General features: G+C 47.9%; 1 protein-coding gene across 4 annotated transcripts in view; it reads right to left on the bottom strand.

Annotated features, from left to right (window-relative positions):
- Positions 1-27,097, bottom strand: part of ELMO1 (engulfment and cell motility 1) — a 468,564-nt gene that overhangs the window by 406,875 nt on the left and 34,592 nt on the right. Inside the window, exon 1 of one of the 4 annotated variants that reach the window (XM_053925920.2) lies at positions 7,690-7,833. The exons of the other annotated variants lie outside the window; for them this stretch is intronic. The gene's annotated coding sequence lies outside the window, so the exon portion shown is untranslated. Of the gene's footprint in view, positions 1-7,689; positions 7,834-27,097 lie in introns of those variants that run through there. 4 annotated transcript variants of the gene reach the window in all.

The following is a 27,097-nucleotide window of genomic DNA, read 5'->3' as shown; positions in this document are numbered from 1 at the left end:
TGGGATTATCTGGTTGGAAACCGAGACTCTGAAAGGATTAATTAACAGCCCACCCAAGTGGTATCAAAATTAAACTGAAAACGTTAGAACAATTGGCAACTACAAAAAGAAAATTATCTAAATGGAAGAGAGGCTCCAGAAAATTCTGTACAGAAGATTGACCCTTAGCACCAAGAGGATGAATTCAGCTGTCCAATAGCATCCAGAAGACCAAGAGAACTTTCCAGACTTTCCCACCAAAGCTCTAAACCCACACCCCTTTCTGTTAAGTTGGTATACAAATCCTCACTTTGGTCTATTCAGCAAGTTGCTCATTACTCACTACCCCTACATACACACGTAATAAACCTTTTCTTTTCTCCTGTCTCCCTGCCTGCTGTCAGTGAAATGGCAGGACCCAGAGTTTCTGAACGTTAGATAGAAGAAAACTATTTCTCTTAAGAGGTCCCAAAGACAGAAGTAGTCAGAAGCATAACCCAAGTTCAAACACAGGATCTCGAGAATACTACCACAGTCCTACTGGTCTGGGGAGCCTACTGGCCTGGAGTGGCATCTGAGCTCGGGTGTGTGCAGTGAGGAACCGCAGTACGGGAAGGCCAGTGCTGGGGTGTTCAGGGGCCTGCACAAGGGCCTGGACCAGGCTGGTCGGCCAGTTCTCTCTCCCTGGCATCCTGAGGCAGATCTGACACCTGGGTCGGGCAAACTGCTCAAGTTGGCAGACAGTGGCAGAACTGAGGACGCGAGGGGTTTGCTGACTTCCAACTAATGTGTGCAAAAGAATGTTCGGAAAATTGACATGAAAAAGGAAAGAATACTGACCAAATTTGGATGCCGATTCACATGAACCTACAGAGAGAAAGACAGAGAAAAAGAACAAACATCATCTGAAATTGCTACGGCAGGTTAAAAAGGGGAAAAGAAACGACTATTTATGTCTTGTCTTCTATGTAAATACATTTGTATCTCATTGGTTGAATTCTTGACTCTGCTCCCCACAATGTTTCTCCTTCAACAGTTCCTCTTTCAGAAAGTGAAACCTCTATTCAAGCAATCTGAGAATCATTGCTGTCGTTTCGCAGCCTGTACATTCATATTTTGGGCCAAGACTAGCAGATCTGACCTCCTAAGTATTGGGTTGGCCAAAAAGTTCATTTTTTCCATACAATGGCTCTAGTAGTGCTTAGTTTTCCTTAACTTCATTCAAAACAATTTTGTTAGATTGTATTGTGACAGCTGTCATATCAGCGTGCATTTAAAAAATACTTATCATAATTGGGGAACTTTGTGCAGCCATCTTAATATTGAAGATAGAAAAAGATTCACAACATTTTTGGTGTGTTACACTTTATTGTTTCCAGAAAGGTAAAAACACAACTGAAATGCAAAAAAAAGATTTGTGCAGTGTGTGGAGAAGGTGCTGTGACTGATCGAACGTGTCCAAAGTGGTTTGTGAAGTTTCTCGGTACTATTGACATTTTGGACAAAGAATTCTCTGCTATGGGGCTGTCTTAAGCATTAGAAGATGTCTAACAGCACCCCTGGCCTCTACCCGCTAGAAGCCAATAGCAGGAGATCACTGACATACTCAAAATATGCCAATCAATACAGTTATTGAGGAGAATGAAAAATGTGTCTTTTACTTCATGGAAAAAAACATAACGGACTTTTTGGCCAACCCAATTTCTCTCCCAAATAATCTTCTTCCACCTCCACTGCCACCATCACTTCCGCCAGGGCTCCTGTTCTTCCCTCCACTCCCAATTCCATACACTATGGAGAACTTTTAGAATCTTATCACTTCCCTGCTTGGAATCCCTCAGTGGATTCCCACCGCTCCTTAAAATCCTTCCCTTGACCTTATCCTTCACTGTCCTCTCCTTGTTTGTTACTTTCAGCCACTAGGGTCTGGCTGGAAAGACTCAAGCTCCATCCTCCCTCACTCTCTACCTAGGAAGCTCTTCTGAACTGAAACTCATTCCCTAATCTTGGTTTTAATGGCACCTTTTCAGAGACACCTTCCCTGCCCCACCTGCCAGCTTCAAAATCAGATGCTTATTCTCTCCAGTAAGAGTCTATTCTTTTCCTTTGTACACTTGGTCACTATGTGAGATGATAGTTATCCGTGTGCTTATACATTCATGTCCTTTCTTCCAATAGATGGTGAACTCCACGGAGACAGAGGACGAGGTGGTTAGCTCATCAAGCATACCAGCTGCACACCCCAGCACCCGGCCCCATAGGAGGTAGCCAATAAATATTTGCTGGGTGCTACTGAAATTGGGCATGTTAACCTCCATTCACCTATAACAGGATGACCCTATGACCCAGTTTGCTCAACACAGTCCTTGTGTACACCTGTTGAAGGAACATCATGACTGATAAATCCTCACTTTCATTCTGGGCTGTATGATGAGTAACGTGACCCTACCTTAAGGAAGCTGAAATTCAGAGATCAAATAAGGACTCAATTCTCTTAATTCATAGTAGCCATACACTATGAAGACACCATAAACTCTGAATTAGCCAAAGCTGAACCATGGCTCCTAGGGGAAATACAGGGTTAGGTTCCCACGAGCCATGGGCTACATTTTTGTCAACCAGTCAATACATGACCTTGCTTTATGCATATTTCTATTTATGCACTTTCTATTTCTATTTAAAGACACCTTATTTAATCTATGTTATTGGTTCAGCTCGGTAGCTCACGCCTATGTGAAGCTCGTCTAACACGCACATTTTCTCCAGAAGGCACAGCACAGCTTTCTTGCACTTCAGGACACTGGACAGTACTCTATCACTGCGCTCGATGCTAACTGTAAACAGGAGAATCACAAACGAAAAGTATAGAAATGGGAAAAACCTGGCAGCAAATAGGCCGGGAACATGACACTTGTTTGTAGAAGGAGAGCTGAGACAGGAAGGCAGAGTGGGGCCACCTTGTTCGAGCTCCACAGGGCACATGCTCACGGGGCAACCGAAACTTTTCGCCACGTGCCTGAATGACTGCAAAAGCACCACAGAAGCTGATTTGGTAACAAATAAATACCTGCATGGAGGCGAATTCACAAATACGGAATCTGCAAATAGTGAGGGTCAGCTGTAGCTTCTCTAAGGTTATACGGCTGCCGTAGTGTGAGTACAGACCCCAGGGAATGTCCAACATGCCAGCCTATGACCATTCATGAAATCAGTATTGCCCCCAAACCCTGCTCTTCCTAGAACAGGGTGCCGTTACTCTAGGTAGACTGGTCGTCATTGTTCAAGCCCCTAGACCGTGAGTTTATCCGACAGGAAGCTCTAAGGGAGAGAGGCGGAACTCTCCTTCCTGATGTGAACATCAGTTTGTATAAAATCTGCACAATGGAGAGTTAAACTGCAGGAACGAGTGGCTCCTTCTCTAGTCACAATTCACAGGGTGGGGGGGCACGTGACTTAGAGTAGCAGTGGGTGATTTCACAGTGCAATGTAGGCCCGAAGACAAACAAATGTAAATTTATGGAAATACAAATATTTTTAAGAGTCAAAGCTTCAACCTATACACACTAATGTCCAGATAAATTCACATGTAGAACATGAGAAATCCAGTATTCCTGCCTCTCCCAGGAGATGGAGAGATTCCTCCACAAGCTTCCAGAGCTAGATCTCTGTCATTACTCAGGAAATCCCCTGTATGCTGAATTTCTCACTTTTTAGTAAGCGTTTATTTCCTCCTTTGAAACACATTCAATAACAAGGGTGGGGACCAATCTGCAAGTTTACGCACAGAATGAATAAAATGGTTTAAGTTACACATTGGTTTTCTGTTTAAGAATTGAAAAGACTGTTTAAGAGTCAGCAGTAGGAAAACATTTCCTAAGGGTCCACTTCATTCCAACTGGCTATTCCGCCACGTCAGGACTCACGCCGCACTGTGGGTATCAAGTAATGTCTGGAATATTTTTAGCTACTTGTTACACGTTTACGGCAATCTCAGAAACACTTGCCTTACATTTAGAAAAAAGAAAAGTCTTCTTCCTACTCCTTTAGAAACCAATAGCTTAAAGGGGGTTCTAAAATGTTGGAAAAAAGGAAGCATTTTCTCCTAAACTCGATTTAGAGTTCATAATGCGAAATAATTTCAGACTTACATAAAAGTTCCAAGATGAGAATGACATATGCCCTTCACCCAGAATTCCCTAAAACATTAGAACACTAATATTTTAGCACAGCAGCTTTATCTCTTTTTCTCATATTACTATTTTCTTCTGAGCTGTGAAGGAGTTCAGAGCTTGTCACCCCAAAAGACGCCACTCTGGCATAAGAATTATTGTGAACTGAAGCAATTTTCATAAAGGCAGAGAAGGAACTTTCTCCCCTCTGCCAATCTGCCCCAAAACAGAACATACATTCCCCTTAAAAATGTCCACCCACTTCCCATACCAAGAAGGGAATAACATCCCTATCACCTGAGACAAGACTATACTGTTACTGGTCCACAGTCTGTGTGCCCGATGTTTCAAAAGGCCCAAACTCAAAACATCAGAGTTTGGAGTAAGGAAAGTTTTACTGAAGGAGAAGGTGCCAACCAAGGAGAGTCCTACTCATTCCTTAAATCCAACTTAAGAAATCACAGAGTTCGGGCTTCTTTAATGCCAGGGGAAAGGAAAATGTTAACTCAAGCCCCAAGCAGAATTCCTCTACCGACTAGCATGTTTACATGGAAGACAGAGCAGGAGCCGGCGGCCTGGGGGCCACGGGACACCGCAGGCTGGAACAAGATGGAGTCGGAGAGGCCAAGCGTTCCAGTCAGTCACAGCACCAGGATGACCTCTACAAGCAAACCTCACCAGATTAACCCTAACCATCCACTACTTCCCCCCCCCCCCCCCCCCCCCCCCGTGTAATCTTATCTCCCTCCAGTTTGTTGCCTTTTAGGTTTTGAAGCCTGAAGACCTTTATCTTGTCCCTTTTCTAAAATTTATTACCCTCTTGTTAAAACGCCATGCAAGTCCAAGTTCTAAGCACTGCTTTGAGTTACTCACCATTGACTTCTCCCATGGCATGCAGGCGGCATGTGTTGATAAACTTGTTCATCTTTCTCTCATTATTTTGCCTTTTATTAATCTAATCTGAAAAGCAGGCCACAGCTGGAGAGCCTGGAGTAGAGGACAATGAAGAGTTTTTCCTCCCTTATAACTGTGTATAAGTAAGTCGCAGACATGATGCCCCCTACCCTAAATACTTCAATGTATTTTTTAAAATTTTTTACAAATTTCTCACCCGAGGATATGTTCATTGATTTTAGAGACAGAGGAAAGGAGAGAAACAGAGAGATGCTGCTATAAGAGAGAAACATCGATCAGTTGTATCTTGTACACACCCTGACTGGGGATCAAACCCACAACCTAGGCCTGTGTCCTGACCGGGAATCGAACCTGCAACCCCTTGGTGTATAGGATGACACTCCAACCAACTGAGCCACCCGGCCAGGGCTCCAGCGTGAATTTGTAAAGATCAAGAACATACACTTCCATAACCACAGCACAATTATCAAAATCAGAAAAGTAAAATTGACAATACTGTACAATGTACAGGCCCTATTCAAATTTCACTGGTTGTCCCAATAATGCCCTTTATTGCAAAAGAACAAAAAATTTGTTTTCCTAGGCCAGGAGCCAACCCAGAAGCCCTTATGGTGTTGAGTTGTCTGTCTTTTTGGTCTCCTCTCTGACACAGTCCTTCTGCCTTTCTTTGCCTTTCGTGACCCTGACATTTTTAAAGGGTAAAAATTATTTTGTAGAATGTCCCTCTGTTTGGGTTTGTCTAACCTCACAGTGAGAGCTGGCTATAGATTTTTGGCAGAAATACGACAAGAATAATGCTGCACCTCACATTAGGAGACACATATAGTTGGTTTGTCCTGTTGAAGGGGTGTCAACTTTGAACACTTGGTTACCTTTGTGCCTGCCTGGTGAGTTCGTGAATTTTTGCTCGCCATTTCTGTGACAGGTCATCTGACACGAGACCTTCAAAAAAATTTCACACATCAGTCCGCTTATATCGTTTCTACTGCCTGCAGTTTGTGTGACATTTTCAGAGATGTTATTTGAGGGGTCATCATTATTTTCCACCTACTTAATTGTTCTTTCTACTTCTGAGTATGATGTTTTCAGCACTTTCCTTTTCCATTTTATAATAAGTGTCACAGAAAGTGTCCAATCGAAGATGATCCCAGGCATCATGGGAAAGAATGTTAGTGTTAGACACGATTTGAACTATACAGGTCTTGTTCGCTTCCACACTTTGCGCGGGGTACATGTGCACATGGTGCTGACTCAGTCCACTGAATGCCCATATCCACCTTGGTCACACGGACTGAAAACACACGCGGAAGATACGCTGATGTGCACATTCTCCTAGTCCGTTCCTGCAGCAATAACAAAGTATCTTAGACCAGGGGCCATTAACAGCAGAAATTTATGTCTTACAGTTCTAGAAGCCAGAAGTCTGAGCTCAGGGTGGCAGCACGGTCACACGCTGGTGAGGACCCTCCTCTGGGTTGCAGATCCCCAGCCTCTCTTTCTGTCCTCCCTCACCTGGCAGACACAAAAATCTGGGTGCTCTGTGGCCTCTTCCTATAGAGGCACTGGTTCCATTCCTGAGAGCTCCACCCCCACGACCTATTGACCTCCCAAAGGTCCCGCCTCTAAACACCATCAACTGGGCATTAGGTTTTCAATGTATAAATCTCAGGAGGATATAAGCATTCAGCCCTTAACACACATTTAATTACTTATTCTCAAATGAGATTAATGATACAAATGCAAAAAAAAAGTGCAAGTCATTAGAAAAGATACCTTTATGAGTAAAAGTGAGCAAAATAATTCGATTGCCTAAAAACTGGAAATTTTCCATTGTTGATTTGCCAGAAAGACACTAAGTTCTAGATCAATTCAAAGAGCTGCCCTAAGAGATCTGACCGCAACAAACGCCTTCTTTCCCTCTACTCTGTAAGGAAGCCAGCTAGCCAGGGCTGCACACACGCAAAAGACACACATCCAAACGCGGGTTCACAGATCCACCTGAACTCGAGCCCTGTTCAAAGAACCCTGCAGAGAGCGTATTTGAAACTACACGGAGCTGTGTGACAAAGTGGAAAAAGCACTTTGTTGTCTCCCAGTTCTGAGGGCTCGAAGTCAGAGGTCAAGGTGTCCACAGCAGACCCACACTCCCCTGCAGGTGCTTGCGGATGATCGGGTCCAGACCTTGTCCCACTGTGTGGTCGTTCGTTGGCCAACCTGCACGGGTGCTGGGTGTGTGTGTGCCCGACTCTCCACTTTCTCCTATACTACTGGATTAGGGGCCCACCCGACACCACGATGACCTCGTCTCCATTGATTATATCTGCAAGGACTTGATTTCCAGACACGGTCCCTTTCTCCAGTATTCAGTAGGTGAGTCTCCAACACAACTTTTTTGCAGGGGACACAATTCTATGCATTCAGGCAGGTAGAGCCAGACTCGGAGGGAGCGGCCCCCAACCGCCCTGCTGTGGGATGCCACATGTCCCTCCCACTCGCTGTCCTGGTGATTCACAGTGAACATTTTAGATTCAGAGCCTGGGTAAGCGATCTGTTGCCTTTGTTTGCCCTGGCGTTTCTCACATTTATCTGGCCCTGGCGCCCTTCACACACCCTGTCAGTTACCCACCTGTGGAAGGCACTTCAGGAAACACCCTCCACGCCTAAGTGTGGGATACACTATGATGAATGAAACCCACATCCGAGGGTGAAGGTGGCAGCACCCAGAGGCGGACAGTCTCACACAGAGGTCGTGGCTCTCTCCTCGAGCAAAAACACCCATAAAAACTAAACACAAACAATAAATAATCGCGAATCGCAACTGTGCACACTGTTGCCGTAAACGACCCTGACATCATCCCACAGTCCATGTCGCCGCAGACGGTCCCAGGTTCACAACGGCTCCACTTAGGACTTTTTGACTTTACAATGGAGTAAAAGCAACACACATGGATTAGAAACTGTCCTTTGAATTTGAATTTTGGTCTTCTTCCTGGGCTGGCCGGAGATGGGACAATCGTCTCTAGTGATGCTGGGCAGCATGGGGCTGATGGGCAGGCATGGCACCCGTCAGCCCTGCAATCATGAGGGCAGCCGCCGATGCCCTGCAGCGCGCTGTGTGGTCGGCGTTTTGTGGATATTGTGTCTCTGTTTTCACCTCCCATGGTGCCCATCGGTGTCTCCTGCTTCTGGGTAGGGGAAGAGGAAGGCAGTGACTCCTGAGACGACACTCAGTAGAGTGGCCCGGCTGGAGGTCGGTGTAAGTCTTCTGAGCACTTTTAAGGTAGGCTCACCCAAACTGTGATGTTCGGCAGCTTAGGCATGTTAAACGTATTTTCAACTTAGGCTATTATCAATTTGCAATGGATTCATTGGAACTTCACCCCGTCATAAGTCTGGGAGCATCTGTATAATTCATATGCTACCAGATTTCAAAGAATGACAGGTCAGTCCAAAAGGAGGTTGAGTTCGGGGGAAAGGACTGTTAGAATTTGGGGTGGGACACACTGTGGCTGGGGAACCTAATGTCACCTGGACTCCCCACCCACACCGAGCTACTGCCTAACACGAAACAGAAGTCGGAGAAAGTAACCCCGGCCTTTTCCACGCCCCTCCCCCATCAGAAATCCACAATCCCTACGTGAGATGGTGTATTATTTTCAGAAGAGACCACACCAAATACAGCCACCACCTGCTCAACAGAAAGCACATTCCAAATTGCAACAAAAACTTGTAAAGGGACAACTTAAGTAGCACACAAAATAATCCAACACCCAAGGAGTGTGGCTTCTAAAAATAAAACCATGTAACTGACATGTTATTGAAGCAGGCTCTGCTCAACCCATTCCCCGAGCACAGGGAATCATGGGCCATTTTGCCGGTGAAAGGCTTACGTTTTTCCAGTGTTTCTCCTTTGAGCAAACTGAACTTTCCTTCTGAAACTTTTAATTCAAGAACGAAATTACAATGCCACACCAAAGCAGTACTTTCTACAGCAGCAAATTACAGAGTGCTAATGTGTGGGCATGGCCTTGCCCTGTGATCTGTCCTTGTCATTTTAATTTAGCACAAGCTAAACCTCACCATCGCTTTTGTTTTTACTTCTCCGCAGAGCCGAATTTCAGCCTTTACTCTGGGTTACAAAAAGTCCAAAATAAAACCAGCCCACATGAAGCAAAACAGCCACATAAGACCTTTCCTTCATGGGTGGAGAAAAAGTTTCAAAGTTCAGAAGGAGAATTTCTTTTTAAGGCACTAACTGGTCTTGGTAATGTTTTTTAAAGCCTATTTTAAAATGTCCAGAGTTTTTCCTCCGTTGTGCTGACGTGTGTGGGCAGACAGACACGTGTAATTCTTCCAACAGAAGCAATGAAGTTTTTACTGAAGTCTGTCCAGTTCGATCCACTGCTAAAACATCTCAGCCACCCAAGAGTCTCCGAGAGTCTCGGATTGTCAAGGTGGAGGATACATCTTCCACCCTGATGCTCCGTGGGGCTGTAACGGGCAAGAATGAGCACTCTCGGGCTCAGGAGATGGACTAGCGTGCAGACCGCCGATGTCCTGCTCCTACAGCAGGGAACCCACCATCCTCCGACCAGAGGAAACACTCTGTCGGGAGGCACCATTGAGCGGAAGGTTTCCACCTCCACCCTGCCTCTGCATAGAGCGCTGAGCCGCCGCGCCCCCACGACCCTTCACCAACACTGCTGCGCGTGCTGCCCTTATCAGGCAAAGGTGCTCTCTGGCACAAACATGAACCCTGGTGAACGGAAACAAAACCCATGTTTTCCACTGCCCCACGATGTTACCCAGCTTCCAAAAGCCTTGCAGCCAGGTCTCCCTCCCATCCCCCTTTCTCAGCTCTTAAAATTCCCAGCACATTCCCAGAGTGCCATCGCCCTGATGGCAAAGCCTTGAGTGTGTATCACCTGTGCTCTCGGCCTGCAAATCACTGGGTCAGAGGTAAGGGCCACGGGGACGGGTGGTAGGTACGAAGGCTATCTGTAAAAATGCACCATGGACATGGAAATGGGGGCCCTTGTGAAACACCAGTGATCATTGGAATTCAGGGCCAGTGCCCCCCTCCACAAATCTGTGCTTTGCAGCTGTCACTGAGAGTAAAAAGTCTGCCTTTCGCCTGAGCAGGGACCCGAAGCTCATCACACGGAGCATGTCCTTACCCAGCTGTCAGAGCGTGCCACTTGCGTGGAAAGAGATTAGTTTCTCATCAAGCCCACACCCTCACCATGGGCAGAGCTGCAGAGAGCAGAGCTGCAGAGGGCAGAGCTTTTCCCACCAAACAGGAATCGGACTGACGGGCACAGCCTTGCTGGGCACCCCAAGGGGCACAGTGCTGCTGCAACCTGTTGTTTTGTTTTGTTTTTTTTCCTGAGACCCATGGGCAAGGAGGCCCAGAGACTGAAGGAAAATGGAAGTTTCATGCCCTGGCTAGTGTGGCTCACTGGGTTGGAGCACGGTCCCCTACACCGAAAGGCTACAAGTTTGGCTCCCAGTCAGGATATATATCTGGGTTGTGAGTTCGATTCCTTCTCAGGGCACATGCCTGGGTTCGGGTTTGATTTCCATTCAGGGCACGTGCCTGGGTTGAGGGTTTGATTCCTGGTCAGGGCACGTACCTGGGTTGCAGGTTCAGTCCCCAGTTGGGGTGCATACAAGAGGCAACTGATCAATGTTTCTCTCTCACATCAATGTTTCTCTCCTTCTCTCCCTCCATCCCTTCCCTACTCTCTAAAATCTATAAGCATGTCCCCAGGCAAAGATTTAGAAAAACAGAAAAAGAAAGTGAAGTGGAAGTTAGAGGTCCCTAAGGAGACCGTAGGCCCTACCAGCTTTGGGCCTAGCATCGGCCTATTGCAGGTGATTCTATGCGTGACCCTTCCCCCTGGGCCACAGAGTCTGACACGCATCACAGCCCCCAACCCTGTGGACACACCACACAGACGGCCCATGCCAGAATCCACGTGCGGCCGTGGGTTTTGTGTTGTTTGCAAATGGGAACCACACACGTGTCTGTTCTTTGAGTCTTGCAGGTGGTCACCACGCTCACTGACGCCACCCCCCAAGCTCTTGGTTCTGTCCCTCGGGTGCCGAGGGCCACGAGCTCCTCAGCACTTCTGGATGAGAGGACAGGCTGGCTGCTGACATCTGCCACAGAGCACAGATGGCCAAGCCAGGACCCCGCAGCGGCCCTAGTGTCCATTCTGATGCTGCTCCGCCGTCCCTGACTGAGCATGCGCGCCAACGTCCACAGCATAGAAGCACAGGCATTTGTATGAAAGGTCTTCCCATGGTTCAGACAAAGGAAGAAACAAAATGTGAAATTACACAAGCTCGAGGGAGGACCCTTAAAGTGGGACCAGCGTGGGCCAGTCCAGGTGCGCGTGCTGCTTCCTTTGAAGAATACAGGGTACCTACCCGCTGCCTCCCTCCCTTATGGAAGGACCCACACCCTCTGGCTTCTCTGCCACAGGCTGACTGCAAGCCAGGCTTCAGGTTTCCCGCATCTGCTCCAAAACAGGCTGAAGCACCGAGGAGTCTCAAGGTTTGGGCCACCCCAGGAGCACCCACCAGGGAGCAAATGGCTTCTACACAACGAGCCATTTGGGACAATAGGGTCCCGGGCTAAGTACCCCAGGGCTGTAAAGCACCCTGGAGGAGATGCAGCCACACCCATGAGAGAACAAGCAGCAAACCCTAACTGGGACAGGAGGGATGTCACCCCCGAGGGAGCGCTACTCAGCTGTAGAAAGAATTGCGATCACCACCCATACAACAGCCCTGCCTGGACTCGGCCATGCAGGGAATGAAAACCTGGTTCAAAGCAGGGGCACTCGGTTCTCAGAAGGGAAAACACCCATTTTGGCTGAATCTCTGACAGAGAGTCGGCAATCTGTGGACGTTAGAGAACTCTAGAGACACAAGAAAGACCTAGAGGGTGATCTTAAAAAAATAAAGCAAAAAGGCTTTCCTTCCTTTTACAGAGCTCCAGTCTTTTAAAAAAAATAAACAGAAAGGGGGAAGTTGCTACTCTGCTGTGCGGCCTCTCTCTCTCACCCAGTTCCCATGTGGCCAGAAGTGGCAAGGGGGGGGCCTCTAAGGGACCCCGATACAGCAGTGCATGCCTCTGAGAGGGAGCAGTTGAGGTCCACCCACAAGGAGTTGACACAGAACCACAGACACGCAGAGCCAGTCAAGAGTCCACACCCTGGCCAAGGCTATGACTGCCGTCTCCAAAGAAAGAACCCAGCGGTCAGGGGCAGAGAGGCAGCCAGCCAGGAAGCGGCTCCTGTGTGGGGTGGAGGGATCGGGCTGCCGCCCAGGGTGCCTTTGGACTGTCCGCCCCCTGTGTTTACCAGGTAATCTGATGGCCACCCAGCTTCCCTTGAAGTTTGCACAGGGAAGAAACCCGCTTACACATCTCACAGTAAACCGTCCGACCAGCACCTGCCCTGCCATCCCGCTTCCCCACCTCTGCACCTCCAATCCTTCTCAAGGAAGACCCAGGCCCCTCTCCTGCACAGTCCCATCAGCACCGAATACCAAGCGAACCACGTCTGTGCAGGACAACCACCACAGTCGGCTTTGTTTATTGACTTTTTTCTTTAAAAATTTATTTTGAAGCGCTCTCAAACTTACGCAAGACATTGCAACAACAGTACAAAGAACCTTTCTTTCTGAACCACTTGAAAGTCACTAGCCAACCTGAAGCCCCCTCACTCTCCATCGAGCGTTTCCCACAACCATGGGAGCCCCCCCAGCGCCACACACAACCGGGAAAATCAGGACATCAAAGTGAACACGTGCGACATTTGCTCCTCAGGCCCCATGCCAAGTTCATCAGCGTCCTCATAATGTTCTCTGTGGCCACAAGCTCAAGTTCAGAATCGCACAGAGCTTTCCTTTCATACATCTCCTTAGTCTTCTCCACTTCCTCAGCCTCCGTGATGTTTCTGACCTTGACAGCAGTTAAGGTTACAGGCTGTGTGCTTTGTGTGAAGTCCCTTAATCTGGCTCTGTCTGATGCTTCCTCTGACTGGAGTCAGGTCATGAATTTGCGGCGGGAAAGTCACAGAAAGGTGAGGCGGCCTCCTTTTCCTCGCACGTTACCAGCCACTGTGTGATTTGAACTTGTCACGTAGGCAGCAATGCTCGTTTTTACCCCAGCCTGTGCGTGCTCATGGGTGAGTGTCAAAGTCCCCCATTCCCTGGACAGCGGCCTGCCCATCCCAAGGACAGGCCGAGCTCAGGAGGGCCTGGCCATGTCTTGGCTCGTGTCTCCTCTGCCCTCTGTCACCGGAGAGAACTGCAGTGACAGCAGTGGCTGATTTCTACAGACACATTTACAGAGATGGGGAAACGCACAGGAAACAAGGGAGCTGACACGCTTTTGTGGATACATAACAATACCTAGGTCCCCGCGCTCAGTTTTTTCATAGCTAAGCAGAAGCCAGTTGCGTTCACTTTTTCATACAAGAAAGATCCCATTCCATTCATTCAAGCCACACAGATTTATGGGGAGCTTCTCTCTGTTAGGCAGAGGGACACCCCTGCCCCAAAGGGCAGCGTGGTCTCTTACAGAAGTGTTACAAATATGCAGCCACGGTGCAGTGTGGAGGTGCTTGCCCTGGTCCAGGTGGGGAAGGAAGCAGTCCAGCACAGGTATGGCTGGCTCAGCACAGCCTGGCACATTCTTCTCGAAAACAGGTATAAACCAATCCCAGATCCAACTGAGCAAAGGTGAGCTACTGGAAAGGAGAAGCTGGAGAACAAGGTGGTTGGGGACTGGGTCAGAGAGGCCTTGGCGTGTTCAGAAGTCTGCCATCCCTTTGGCGTGGGAGCCGCTAGAGGGGGTCAATGCAGCCACGTGGCAAGATGATGCAGGTATTTTTACAATTCGAGAGGCCCTTCTGCAGAGGGGGAGAAGGGGAAACAGGAGACAACCCAGGTGCCCAGGACATATGTGAGCAGCCTGCGCACTCATCTTCCCAGCCAGAGGCTGGTGAGGGTTCATCTGGGGCAGGGGCAGTATGGAGGAAACGGGGATCAGACTCCACAGAAACCCAGGACACAGGACCTCTGGGGTTTTGCAGAAGTGGTGTGAAAAGTGGAGGAGGGAGAGGGCTCAGGAGGGCCCAGAGGGCTTCTGGGTAAAGTGGATAGGGGAGGGGGCGCCTTTAATCCCGATGCAGAACATAACAGCAGCAGGCATTGCTAGCTCAGCATTTTCAGGCACAAAACCAGCTCCCCAACCTTGTAAATTTGGGATCCTAGTGAATTACATTCAAGCTGGTTAGGAGACTGTTTCAGGGGCAGAGTTTGCTGTTATAGATGGATAGCATGGCGTGCTGAGTTGCAGCGCTCGTATTTTAATTACATTCGAGTTTCTAACATTACCCGCTGAAGTGATGATTGTGGGCGTAACTGAGAGTAGTTTCACAGTGTGAGAGAGATGTTTAAAGACTTGCTCTTCCTTGCCTCTCCCCCGGCCACCTCACACTTCGGTTCCCCTAATCAGTCCCGGTAATTTCGGAGCTGAGGAAGCCTACTGTTGACTTAATTTCAGAGCAGACCCCTCATGTACTTACTTTTAAGTAAAGTGAATTATAATCTTTTTTCTTCTCAAGAACTTGATGAGATCCTTGAAACAAAAAACTAAAAACACCCTACAGTGTTAAAACAAACAAACAAAAAGCTAAGCTTAGGAAGTCCACATTTATACAGCGAGAGATGGGGACTCCATGTCTGGCCAGGATGCAGAGGCAGGACGGCTCTTCATCACGGCCTGTGTCTTATTGTTTTGTTTTGTTGATACAACGCAAGCACCTCTGCTACTTCTGATACAAACCACTTCTCTGCGTACGCCCGATAAGCAAACAGGCAGGTCTGAGGCAGGAGATGGGGACGTTCCAAGTAAAATCCATCCAGTGAGTACAAACAATTGCATAGACATCTTGCACACTTTAGTTTTGATCAACAGCGAGCAGAAACACGGCCGTCCCATAGTTCCTTTGTAGGCCATCTCGGCCTGCTTTTCTTCCCTTCTTCCTTCCTTTGATTATCTGAATTCTTCTGTGCGCTGACCATACTGAGCCAGCTTGTCACACTCTGTCATCGCTCTCCTTGGGTGGGAAGCATGGGAGTTTCCAGGGAAACATGGCCAAGTGTAGTCAGTAAAGAAACTTGACTCGTGTAACCCTGGGCTCATTGGTGCCCCCGCATTACAGTCTGCCCACCCTGTTCTGGGTCCCTTGAACATCGCTGGGCCTCTGTTGCTTGGTAAGCACCGGGCAGCCAGTGATACGCTTCCCTAAGAGACCGTGAAGACTCAACTGCCCAAAGCATGTGACAAAGATTCTCTCCTCGACCAAACTCCAGTCAAGCTTTCTGAGTCCCTCTGCTCAACAGGGCCTGACCTGGGGTTTCCGTCTCCACCCTTGTGGAGTCCAGCTGAAGCAAGAATCCTGCTAAGTCAGTTTAGAGAGAATCGCCACCCTGCCTATCTGATCATCCTCCAGAGACACAGCTGACCAAATTCCTAGGCCCTTCATCCCCCAGGACATACTACGTGATCACCCTGCCCGGCTTTCCTCAAGAATCCTGTTGGGTCAGTTTAGCAAGAATCCCCCATGCCTGATGGTTCCTCTCAGGAATTTCCTACCTACACAGCTACGCTCTGCTCCTTGGCTACTGTTGCATTTGGAGACCAGCCCAGTTCAATACTGAGGCCACCTGCCCCTATCACAGTCGTTCCTTAGCACCACCTGTGTTCTAGCTTTAACCACTGTCTGGCACTGGATTATCTCTGACACAGCTGAAAGCCTCGGACAGTGTTCCTAGTATAAAGCCATTTTCAAAAAGTTAACAACATGACCCTCATACAAACATAATGTAAATAAACAGTACAATTGTATTTAATTCAGTGAGAAAACCAACAAGAAAGGGGAGGGTCAGGGGCTCACGGGGCAGGGGGGCGGGGAGGTGGATTTATGGACAGCCACTGCAAGGCAGAATGCAGAAAGGCAGGAAAAAGACAGCTAAAGTAGCTACAAATCTCGTTAATGCCCTGCAGGACACCCAAAATGTATCGTTGGGGCTGTCTTGTCTAATGGGCAAGGATTGTTTGCACTGTACCATCTTCTACAGTATTCATCTACCCTTAGAGACTTGTAAGATAGAGTAATCAACAGTAAATAGTAAATCAAAAGTAAGCAAAGAAAGGCACATAGACGATTAGATAGCCCTTGGGTGGGAAACAATAACCAACATGACTTTGAAGGGACACACCGTCATCCTTTTGCCTGTTTGCCTATTTCCAAATTTTAGGTATATATATTTTCTTCATACTAGAATATCACAGGTGCTTAATAAATGTTGACCAGAAACTATTTTGATACATGAAATCCTATAGGACTCAGGCAAAGGAGTAATAAGAGGAAAATTCATAGCATCAAATGCTTTCATTGAACCAGAAAGAAGTGGAAAACAATGACGGCCTCACACCCTCATTCACTGGTCTAAATCTGATCGCTGAACCCTAAGAAAGTCAGAATGGTGTAGATGGAAGATAGGAATTTTTACTAGGAAAAAACCCAAACTGGCTGGAAATACAAAACCGGATATAGTCTGGAACTCTAATAAATAGGGTACAAGGTCTGCAACATGTGTAATCCACTGACCTTAATTTACTTATATAGTTAAGGCCAGAAATAACATAAGACCCAAGAGAAACTCAAAACATTTTTTGTGGCCTGCCATCATCACAAACTTTCCTAATTTCACTTCTTCTTCATCTTTGTGTCCCTCTGAATAACAATACTTACAATCCCTCATGCACAAAATAGGTCATTTCCGTTATCAAAGGCTGAGGAAGTTGAGAGAAGGTTCAAGCTCCTCTTTGAACCAATATGTGGAGAAAGTGCAGGGTGAGAGGAACGGCCATCCAAGGCAGCCCCCTTCGGTAGCATGCACACGACAGGGTCATGGACAGCATGTCTGTGAGCACCAGGGTGGGTCCCTTGGGCCCACTTGCCAGTGTCCCCCCCCCCGGGAGCCCCCATCACCTCTCTGAGCCTCAACTGTCTCGGGTAGCGAGCTCACATCCATACCAACCGGCACAGACCCTGACACACAGCAGACACTGATAAATATGTGCCACCTTTGTCTGGCCCAGGGCCATTTGTTTAAAGAAGTATACATACATGAAAAGCATGAAAATACACGCTTTTATTTGTATGCTTTTCCTGTGTTCTCAGCCACCCAGACATTAAGAAGGTTAATATTATTTACCTCTCCGTTTTCCCTTCCAATCTCTAGGAGTTTAAAGTTGCTCTCACTTGAGACCTCGCTCAACCCATCTACTCATTTAAATGTAAGTCTTCAACCCATCATCCTGTGCTCTTTTTCAGAATCTCTCATCACCGCTTAAGTCAAGTAACAGGATAAGGAAACCCAGGTAGGAACCCAAAACGACTGACTTCACCAACCTTCATCTTCCTGCTTTGTTTGCATTCTTTTATTTACCTCCTGACATACGATCCCTGACACTTGAGACAAAAGAAAACTTTTGTAGGTAAGGGAGCCTAAGGGCAACAGTGTCCTCCCTGGGGAGATGACAGAAGGATCAGGAGACAGCACCGGCTCTGTGCACAGCAGCTAATGCCACGTGATGGCTCAGCTTCAGTTTCGCCCGTAAATCCCTCTTGGAAAATCAAAGAAAAATGACCTTAACTAGGGCTCTTTAATGCCTCTCCTAGACTCTGTCCCCCACGAGACCTGACAAACAGGTCTGTACTCTGTGTGGGAGACTGCCCTCACCCCCCACCCCCACCCCACCCCACAAGCACAACAAGAATGCCCTCAAGGGTCCCTATTCCTGGCTCCTCCCTGGAAACACAAGCCTCAGCTTAAGCACCTGACCTCCTAGGAGGGTCATCCTCACCTTCCTGGCGTGTTCCAACCAGGAAGGTGAGGATGTTATGTTGACTTATACTGGATTGCTAGAGGAAGCCAGTCCACACCCAGTACCACGAGGGCTAAACTGTAGTGGGACAGGGAACAGCCCGCTCCACCCCAACAAGCCAGCCACTGGCCCAGCACCTGCCCTGACACCCGAGTCTGGAAACCATGTTCTGCCACTTGGCTGGACAAGGATCCTCCGTCTCGAGCTGGGTTTATGTCCTGCTATCCAGAACCACCTCGAGCCCAGAGGCACATCCACTGCAGGGTCTGGCTGCTCCCTGGTCTGTCTTGTCTTCACGTCCTCAGTCCAGCCCCACCCTGCCCAGGCAAGACAATGAGGGCTGGAATCACCACCCTTACTCAACCCACTCCATACACTCCGGGGAGAGGAGGGAGGGAGGGGAATGATTCTTTCCCAAGACTTGGGAAGGGAGATGTCAAGCGATTTTGCTGCTTATTGATCTAACATTTACATAGATTTTCAGCCAGTAAGTTCTTCCTGGAGGGTGCACCAATTTTCCCCAGGGCCCTACCCCACTCTTGGGTAGCCTGGTGAACAGTTACTCTGATCCAGCACATTCATTCCCAGTGCCAGCCCACAGCAGGCAGGGAGGGGAAACCCACATACTTGACTATGAGCCCTGTGAACTTTTTATCTTTTTCTCCTGGTAGACTAACACTCACCACCCTCTTGGACAACACGTGGTTCTGTGCCATCTGTAACGGGACTATGCTGAGTGTCTCTGTGTGGGGGGAGTCGTCAGCTTGCAGAAGCCACGTTACATGGAGTTACTTGTAGCACCATTCCTCCAACGGAGGGAACAGATTTTTACGTGTCCTTGAGGGACCCGTTCCCTCGATTGTTCACAGCTCAGTTTGCCTTAACATCAAAGGGGGAAGATACTGTAACCGCCACTCCGTGTCCTGGCATACTCTTTTTCCCCTGGAGTCGTGGTGAGGATTAAACATTTTAAAATATGCAAATTATTTGGCACAATCCAAGCTGTTCTCCAAAAATGGAAAATTCTCTTTCGCTTGCATGTATGTGAGACGTGCCAATTCAGTGGAGAGGGGCAGAGCGACTGGCTTAGTGGGAAGCTGGTCAGTCTTCCGGGGAGGCTTTGGCTCTGCCTCTGCCCCTTCCTAGCTATTTCTTAGGGCACAGGTCTGGTATTTCACTGACTCCCACTGCAAAACGGGACAGCACCTACTTGGGAGGTAGTTAAGTGTTGGAAATAAGATGACATGCCCCGGCTGGTGTGGCTCAGTGGTTGAGTGCCGGCTGCGAATCAAAGGGCTGCCGGTTCGATTCCAAGTCTAGGGCACATGCCTGAGTTGCAGGCCAGGTCCCCAGTGAGGGGCCCGTGAGAGGCAACCACATATTGATGTTTCTCTCCCTCTTTCTCCCTCCCTTCCCCTCTCTTAAAAAAAAAAAAAAAAAGATGACACTTGTGGACCTAGCACATCAGACAGCTTGTGCTCCCTGAGAACTAAGATCCTTTGTCTGCCGCACAGCAGGGTCCCTTTATTTAAATACCATCCAATTAGACCTGAAGGGCAGCAGGCCGCCCAGGGTCAGGGGACACCCACAGCTGCCATCAGCATCTGCATGGCGTCCAGGGACCACAGCAAGCTGGGCGAACTGTGAAGCCACTGGCGTTACTGCAACACCGAGGCAGAAACAAAAACTCCGTGTCCAGTCGCCCAGCAGCAGAATCACCCATTCATCCTGAGGGAGCACAGACCTCGCTTTGTTGCGGGCTTTTTTTTGTTGTTTTTAAATGTCTTTTTCTCTTCCCCCAAATTCACGAAATCCCTTCGGGGCATAAACGCTGATTGCGAAACCTTTGGACTGCAATACATGTTTAAAGCCCACAGCGTTTTCCAGCGCAAACGAAATAATGGCATCGGATATAAAATGCCCACCTGAAAAGGCCCCGCATTTCACATGAAGCTGGGAGGGAGTCGACAATGGGTAGAAAATCACACCAATCGTCCTTTTTGGTTACTCCAGGCCCTCTGATGAAACTGTGTTTGAAGAGATCAGAGTTTCATGTTCTAGGGGTACCGCTCAGGCTGCTGACTGGCTCCTTACCGTCTGCTCTCTGACCACCTCCCCGTCGAGGAAGAAGTAAGACTCACACCACTTTACAAGCAGCCGTGTCCTCCTCCTTTGGGGCAGAAAACACAACCGATTTCCTCTCTACGTGTGTACAACATGCGCACCTACTAAAGCTTTCAGAGCAAAAAATCCTAAGGATGTTGTAAAGCACGAAGTAATAGCCTTATCTCCCCCCCCCACCCCGCCCAAAAGTCTGACTCTTCGCCTTGACAGAGACACCTGCTGCCCTCTGACCCGGGGGCGTTCACCTGCAACTGAGGGGCAGAAGGCTTATCCATGGGAAACCCACACTGGGGAGGAAGCCAGAGGTGGCCCTGTCCAGGAAGAAGTGGGGGGCCACTCACTGTCCCCGTACGGACCCCTAAGCCTCATCTTCAGAAAATTGGGGCTGGAAGACTGAACAGCCCAGGCTTTCTATCACAGATGAATGAGGACATTTACCCAAAAAGTGGCACGTAGCTCCTGCAACAGTCTCCTGGATAAGTGAGCGAGGCCTGGTCCCACAGAGGGACTATTTTACCCATTGGAGGCCAAAAAGACATCGGAGGAAATCTGCTATAGGTCACTTTTCTGATGAAAGAGGTGAAGTGAGAGGCAAGTCAATGGTGTTTCCCTTTTCTCCTTTTTTCCTACTGGGCCTGAGAGAGCATGATGTCCGGTGCCACAGCAGCCACCTTGAGACTATGAAGAACGAACGAAAGACAAAAGGCCAACATACTGACTTCCTATGGAGCAGAAGGAGGAAAAAAGCTTACATCCTTAATGATATCTTAAGCTACTTAATCAATCTGAGGCCACCTGCCCCAGACTTCTGGTTAAGTAAACAACCAACGTAAATGTCCTCATGGTAAAGACCTCATTGGTCTTCTTCCATGACACCCTACTAAACATGAAACACTTGTCTAGATATTTCAGAATCAGTGCATATTTTCCCACAAATTATCTCTCAGCTCTGTTCCTAGAGTCACAGGAAAGGTAAAAAGCAAGGACGAATGGTACAGCCACCTTGGGAGACGATGTGGCCCTTTCTTGTAAAGCGCAGCATTCAGCATTACCATACAGTCCAGCAATCGCACTAGGGCCACCAAGGCTTGAAGTGACCCAGATGAGTCTTAGATGCACATTTCTAAGTGAAGGAAGCCAGTCTGATATGGTGACAGACCATTTGATTCCAACTATATGACATTCTGGAAAAGGCAAAACCATAAAATCAGGGAAAAGATCAGAAGATTTAGTGGGTGCCAAGGGTTTGGTGGCTAGAGGTGACAAGCAGCGGGAGCCAAGAGGACTTTTAGGGCAGCAAAGCTATTCTGTGTGATACTATGATGGTGGATGTCTGACAATGTTCGCTCATCAAAACCCTGTACAACACAAAGAGGGAACCTTAATGTAAAGTATGGACATTATGAATGAATAATAATGTATCAATACCGGTTCATTCATTCATTAAAGTGTACCATACACTAATGCAAGATGATGACAATAGGGAAAACTGCAGAAGCCATCCTAAAAAGTAAAATCCATTTGTAGAAAAATAGGCAAAAGGAAAGAGGGGATGAGGAGGGAAAGAATCCCTGAAACGGTAATGGTTTTCTTCTCAAGTCAGTCCAGAAACTAACCCAATGGGAGGAGTACAAGGACAGGTTTGAAGCTGTCCCTTCCAAAAACCACCACGCACTGCTCCCACCAAGACCGACCTCTGCACTTGACCTTCACCCCACCCCATGTGCGGCAGGTCTCTCCTATGCTCGCCGTGTGCTCTCCAACAGGGGGACCATGATTCCCGTGGGAGCTCCCAGCTCCTGGCTCATGCTTGCCTTCTTACCGCCTCTCACTCAGCTTTCTAGGGCATCCCTAGGGCTCCCGGCTTATTCTTACCTCTGGTAATGACATCTCTGGGAAACGAAGTATCCTTCAGATTCTTCTCCGCCTTAACGGAAGTAACCGCCCAGCAAATAATAAATCCCCTGGCATTCAGGTGGCTTCTGTGAGGGTTCTCTTGTATCCCAGACACTGTTCAGTCACCCACCACCCCCCCACCGCCAGCCCAGAAGGGGAGCCAGTGTGCAGACGCAGCTTCCCTGTGGAAATGTAGCAACGTTTCTAACTTCAGTAGGAGCAGGAGGAAGTACCACGCTGCCGTCCCAAAAGCTTCCTGGGTGTTTTTCCCCATAGTTTTCTTTGGGGTCTGGAAGGCTGACTTAAAAATGTGTATCTAAATAGACTGAGGGTGTAGCTGTGTAACTGTTATTTGATGGGGGAAAAAAAAAGATAATCTAGTTTAAAAATCAGCCATTGCTCGGCTCAAATCTCTTCTTTTTTTTCCTTTTTTCCTTTTTCTGAATGAACGCGAATGGGTACATAATCAGGCGTCCTCACTAAAAGTGTGGACTTTACGAAATTGGCTGGAAAAAGGCATTTACTGAGCAAACATTCCCTGAAGAGAAGTCACTGAGGCCAGATCAATGAAGCCTCAAGTAACAGGGACCACCAGCTGGGGGGCTGAAATGCCTGGGTTAAAAGGCATAATTTGGGGTGATAATGGGATTTCATCGGAATGAATCATTCCCACAAGGAGGGCAGGGGTGTTTTTAAAATATGCAGACCAAACAACAAGGACGAATAACAGCAGGCAATTCTTCCAAAATGGTCAGGCTTTCTCACCACTCCCAGCCTCTGCACGTGCTGTTCCCTGTCTGGAAAGATCTCCCCACCCCAACTCCCCTCACCCGCAGCCCCTGCCTCGTCCCACTTCCCTGCATTATTCAGAATGCAGCGGGAATGTTCCCGCTTTGGAGAAACTTGCAAATTCCCCAGAGTGGTTATTCAGTTCTTCCTCCCTGCCCCACAGGGTCGGCGCCTCCCCTTTCACAACAACCAGGCTCGCACGGCTTTGCCTCCACTTGTACTCCCAAGGCCTGGCCTCCTTCTTCTCCCCCCTATGGCTCCAGCAGTGGAGACAGCATGTCACCCCCAGATGCCTACTCACAACACGCATCGCAAAAGAAATGAACCCGCAAATGGACTTTATGGCATCTGGCATGGGGCAGCTTTTAAAAGCCTATAAACAGAGTCTCTTTCGGCGAGAAATATTTTTTCAGCTTGACAAAATATGAACATGCACTTTGGGCACCATTTGGCATAAAAATAAGCTCACCAAGTTTGACTACAGAAAGCTTGTTTGTCTGCCCTTATTCCTCCAAATCAAAAAGTCAAACAAAAACATTTCCATGTTGCTTTGGCTGACACCAGTATCCGTGAAGACACAACTTGCCCCGAATCGCAAATGCTACCCTCGGAGGCAATGGGTTCCTTCCTTTCTTGTCTTCAGCAAGAATACAGCAGCTAAACTCGCATGTGCACGGGGCACAGAAATCATGCTTGGCACGCTTACTGGGACTCAGGATGCTGAGCTCGTTAATGGGAATGATACTCTCAGGAAGATAGTCTTATTATTGTGGAGGCAGTGACAATGCCCACTGGCTGGACCTCATCCTGTCCCCCAGACCTTCGAGAAGAAACTGCGTGGCCTCAGGGACCCTGCAGAGGGCTGCTCTGTACCAGAGGGTCACCTCCGCTGGTCCTAACAGCTGGCCTCCGGGAGGCTGGCCTCGAGAGCACTCACCTCGGAAGCACGGGTCAAAATTCACTGGGGAACCCGTCCTAATAGGGATGATGTCGACGCTCCCCTTATCAGCGAGTCCAAGGTTCACTACGGCCACAGACAGAACCAGAAAATCAGGAGAGAAAAAAACCCAGCCTTCGGGGTACTTTTAAGCTGTTTCTAGGACCTTGCCTTTTGCACACTATATCTGAGGGTCCCGTCCATCATTCAGGCAACCCCTTGAGGGTCCTCAGCCATCTAGGCCCTGTGCAAACTATGATCAGTTCAATAAACAGCCATCTTCCTGGGGTGGTGGGGGGGGGGGAAAATGCAAGGGGGAAATCTGTGCTATCGAAATCTTTTTTTTTCTCCACTTATACATTTCTCACCCTCATGCAGATGTAAAAGGCTTCCATTTGATTTGATACTGAATTCCACATGACCCAACGAGACAGAAAATATTCTTAGTAAACAAAAGTAAAAGTAATAAAGAAGTTTAAAATTTTTTTCAGTCTTCTTTTTTTCATCTTTAAAACATACGTATTGACTAGAAGACCCCCAGGTTTATAGCTGGATGACTCATGGGTCACCAGGAAAATGTGAATTCAATCAGCAATAAGATACTGCGTTCACCCTCCAGATGGGCAAAGATGAAAGAATTCCACAACATCAGAGTCGGTACGAGCATAAACAGGATGACGTAGGCTGCCGACTGCAGGATAGACTCACGTGGCCTGTCCGGAGAACAATTTGGTAAAGTTGAATAAATCTACGGGGCTTTATTCCACGTCTAAGATAATCACATGCGTGTTTATGTTCAGGATGACATGGATAAGAATAGTCATGGAGGAAGGATTTTTTATGACAAAACTGGAAACAAAACACATATCCATAAGTAAATCTAGAAAATGTGATCCTGTCCAAAGGTGACCCAATACGCAGCGGTTAAAAGGACTGTCTTTCTGTCCACGACTGAATCTCCAGAACATGATATGATTGGCGTCTGTGTGTGTGTGTGTATAAAATGTATGTATATACAAAATCAGTGGTTTTCAAACCGTGTGGGGGGACTCTCCCTCCCCTGCCCCCTCTTTGGCAATGTCAGAAGACTTTTTTTTTTAAATTATTTTATTGTTGTTCAATTACAGCTGTCTGCATTTTCCCCCCACCCCAGCCAAACCCACCTCCCTCCCCTGCTTCCACCCTCCCCCTTAGTTTTGTCCATGTGTCCTTTATAGTAGTTCCTGAAAGCCCTTCCCCTCATTGCCCCCTCCCCCCTGGAGACCTTTTTTAACATAATCTCGGCAGTGGGTGCCCCTGAAAACTAGTGGGCATTCACAGATACGCAGCTAACATCCCACAATGCAGAGAACAGCCCCCAACCAAGAAACAGTCATCGGCCTAAAATGTCAGTAGCACTGAGGTTGAGAAACTCTACTCTAGAATCATGGACTAGAGCTGTTTCTACGTTTTAATTATTGAACTAAGAGTCTCCTGGCACAAATTCAACCTCCCAGGCGTGTATAAGAACCTCTTAAGTGACTGCTGGCTAGAGTTCTGGTGCTGCAAATTGGTATTTATCCTGAAAAGTTATTTGTAAATTAAGTTTGGGTAAACTGAATCATGTTCTAAATGAACTAAAGTAGGGACTTGTTAATGGACCCTTTGAAAAGGTTTTTAATCACATAACTCCAGACTAATTTTTCTGCTGCATTACGGACTAATGACAATATTTCAGGACCTGTTGGCAAGGCACACACACCGAAGTCAAGCCTGTCCCAACTCCCTGACGTGTTCTCACTTTAAGTTCACTATACTGAGTCTTTCCATTACCAATTCAAAACCTTGCAACGTATTCTGCAAATATCTTTACACCTAACTTCTAAGAAATAAGGCTCTTGTTCTAAAAGATACATGAAAATATATGCACTCAATGTAACTGACTGAGACTACGTCCATTAACACCAAAAGTCAAAAGAAATACTAGTCACTCAACAATCCTCACGCTATACTGACACAGAGACAAAACTGCATCGATTAACTCCGGGCAGGCGGACTTCAGGGTGTGACCTCACTCTGTGCAGACCCTGACGTCCTGAGCTACCTTCTCAACAAGTGACAGTAATGACAAGAGCTATCGTTAGTGAAGCGTAAGTTTTGTGCTGGTTTATATATATCCTTTCACTGAACCCTCTAAGCGACTTCGTATGGACAATGTCCTGGTTACTTACTGCTGGGTAGCAAACCATCTCAAAGTTTAGTGGCTTCAAACACGAACCATCATTTATTGGGCTCATGGAAGGGCAGTTCGGCAGGGTTGGGCAGGCCTGGTGGCTCTGTGCTCCAGAGTCAGCCACTGCAGCTCGCCCTGGGCTTGCTACAGGCTGAAGATGGCTCAGCCAGGCCTGTGGGATCCCTCCCACTCGGGCAATTCCTGCACAAGGAGCTTGGGTTCCCTGGAAGCACGGTGGCTGGCCTGCAAGTACCAACACCGCAGAGCAAGACGCAAGTGCACAGCATGTTCTACGATCTGACCCTGCAAGATACACAGCACCACTCCTGCTATGGTTTGTAGGTCAAGGTGGTCACAACATTCCACGCAAGGTCAAAGAGAAGAGATAGAAACCTGACCACTAGACGAGAGGAATGTCCCAGTGACATTGTGTAAGGAACAAGTGGGATAAAAGGTATTGGTTTAGCCATCTTAAGAAAACACCATTTTGGTGCCGAAACTGAATTTTGCACAGTGAATTAACTCTCCCCACCCCTAAGTCACATGGCCGCCAAGCAATGGAAGAAGACCCAGACCCAGACCGTCTGACTTACCAGGCCGGAGCCCTTAACCACGCTTTACTGTCCTGCTTCCTGCACCCTCTACAGTTCCGGGTCTGGTGACTCCAGCTCCAAAGGGCTGTTCCTTGTCGTTAACATGGAAGGAAACCTGGGCTTCCCGACGACAGCAGTTCAGTGACTGAGCCAAAGGAAGCTCTCTAAATTTCTGCTGAATGAGATTTGTGTTTATTTCCTGCAGTAACCTACGAACTCCCTGAAAGAAAGGATTGAGCTTAGTAAAGCCTGGTTATCTACATAAAAGTTGATGTAGCTCCTTCTACACAGTAGGAGTTCAATAAATCCGTACTTGCTTACCTGTCCACCTTGATGGCCCTCCACCAGACCGTGAGCAACTAAAAGGCAGGGAGAGCGGGCCGCATGCCCGAGTCAGTCCCCTCCAAGCCCCGTGCCCCCCCCCCAACACACACACAACCCTACAGTGGGCCCTCGGGAAATGTTAGAATGAACGAATGAATGAACAAAGGAATGAATGGCATACAG

Source organism: Desmodus rotundus, chromosome 6, assembly GCF_022682495.2.
Source record: "Desmodus rotundus isolate HL8 chromosome 6, HLdesRot8A.1, whole genome shotgun sequence".
Lineage (NCBI taxonomy): Eukaryota > Metazoa > Chordata > Mammalia > Chiroptera > Phyllostomidae > Desmodus > Desmodus rotundus.
This window is presented reverse-complemented; position numbering and strand designations above follow the sequence as displayed.